We start from the raw sequence: 2,500 nt of genomic DNA on the forward strand, positions 1-2,500 counted from the left end.
CTGATTGGGTCATTTATAAATAACTATACATAACTTGAGGATGATATCATATCTCTTATGCTTATCTTTTATATAGCATTTCCAAGTCTTCATATTATCAATCATTATATCAGAAACCATTGCTGACTGTAGTCACTAAGCCTTCCAAAGTCAACAATCTCAAACAATGAACTTTCCTAAAAGTGCAACTGGAGATTTGTTAATTTTTGATTCAGTGAATACATACTCATTAATACATAAGCTACATATTACCTACACACACTGCCTTCTACTAGGTTAGTTCTGGTATCTTTGTGCTTGTTGTATTGCTCACTGAACAACTGAAACTAATCTTCCATCAACAAAGTAGCAATGGTTAAAAAAATGACAGGTAAATGATCAGCACTATTTGAAAAAACACTGAAAGCCATTCACTATGCAGCCTCTCCTGTTCACTAATTTCAGAACTGTTCTGAGGCAGCTTATGGTACTTAAAAAATTCAGTTAAAATTAATAAAATGTTAATCATAACTTTAATCACAACACAAGAAGAAATAGATGCTATATCCCCAACTGAGACATTACAGCACCAGGTGGAAGATTTCAAAATAATGGACACTGGATCATGGAATGCATTATAAGGTAATCTGAACCTATAATTCTTTTTGTCATGGCATACAGATTCTAAATAAACAATAATTCACATTTCTAACTGAAAAAATTACTAGCTTTTACTTAAGGAAGATGAACAATAAGTTGTACAGAACATTTTCAAATGTAAGCACCATATCATTGATTGCTACAGTGGGGCTTTTTCTGAATGTTCTTGGGAAGCTGCAGACACCAAGGTTAATTAAATGAGATAAAGGTATTAACAAAACTTGACAATACTTTCTGGTGTTTTTTAGCATGTGTGTGTATGTGTATATGTACTGGTATGTGTGTGTGTGTATATGTGCATGTATGTGTGCGTATATGTGTGCGTGTGTATATGTGTGTGTGTATATATGTATATGTATGTGTATATGTGTATGAGTGTGTGTGTAAATGTGTATGAGTGTTTGTGGGAGAGAAATAAAAGTATAAACAAAACTTGATAATACTTATTGGTGTTTTGTTTTTGTATGAGTGTTTGCATGTAAATGCACTTCTGTAAACATGTGTGTGCATGTGTAGGTGTGTACATGTGTGTGCATGTATACACACTGATCATCTTATAAGAAATATAAGCAACCATTTTGTAATAAACTTTGCTAGTCTGCAAACCTATGACTATAAGCTCCTTGAACAATCCTTACACTATATAATCTTCAAGACTAATAATACTCTTAATATCCAATTTGTTCACCCATACAGCCATTGAGCCAACACTAACTGATTAAATACTAAACAAAATAAGTTAGAAGTTGAATTAGGCATGGCATGCAAGCTATGAAAAAAAATATGCACCAAAGGGTATAATTTGTACCATCTAATCTCTCATTTTCTCTTGCCTAGCTGCTGGATAGAAATAATATCAATGTCAGACATTCAGCATGATGTATCCATAACTCAAATTTTATAAAACATCTTTCCAAAAATAATTATTAGTTACTAGCATTTGGCAAATCTAAATTCCATCTGTTGATTCTAACTGCATAAACATCCAATTAACTCCTGACTGATTGCTGCCTGACAATAAATGAATGGCCATGTCTGGAATAAAATATAGAGCTTGCAACACAGCAGCAATGAAGCAAGACATCTGTCTGGCATAAATATATGCTGGAACCAAAGTATTTCATCTTGTTTCCCCAAGTTGATAACAGAGAGTACACACATACAACTTGATCCAACCAAACGATTTTGAGCAACATAAGACTCAGCAGCAAGATATTTTTCCAGCTTGTGTGAAAGACTGATCTCACTTCTACCAGAAAAACTAGAATGTTATTAGCACCCTCCTGTATAGCAGATATCTTAAAAATTTGCTTTTACAGTAAAGGAAATCATTCTTTTTTTATCTGGGGTAAAAAAAAAAAAAGTTTGTACAAAATCGTATGAAAATTGTAAATTACATGTCAACAAAGAATTTTTTCTTCTAAATTTCGTAAACAGAACCATAAAAAAAAATAAAAAAAAAACAACAAAAAAATTTAAAAAATGAGTATGATGAAAGCTTAACATCTATCTCTTAATTGCTCTTTAAAAGCTCACCCATAAACAACATTAATTAATGATGATGACTAAAGGACATGAATCCACAACTCATATGGCAAGCAATATGAAAGAGACTTCCATCTTTAGGACAAAGCACTGCTATGACAGTGATAATGTCCATTTCTAAAACAATCACTATTGCCCCCTAAAAAAGTTATACAAATAATAGTTATGAAAATGACATACATAATAAGAAAACAATAAATCATCACCCTTATCAATAGTAACAATAATAACAGTAATAATAATAATATAAATAATAATAAACATGTGATAATATGGTGAGGAACAACACTTATGTAGTGCTCAGCTGTGGCCTTGA

Source organism: Penaeus japonicus, unplaced genomic scaffold (genome assembly GCF_977035675.1).
Source record: "Penaeus japonicus unplaced genomic scaffold, GWHDUDI00000001_assembly GWHDUDI00000020, whole genome shotgun sequence".
Classification (NCBI taxonomy): domain Eukaryota; kingdom Metazoa; phylum Arthropoda; class Malacostraca; order Decapoda; family Penaeidae; genus Penaeus; species Penaeus japonicus.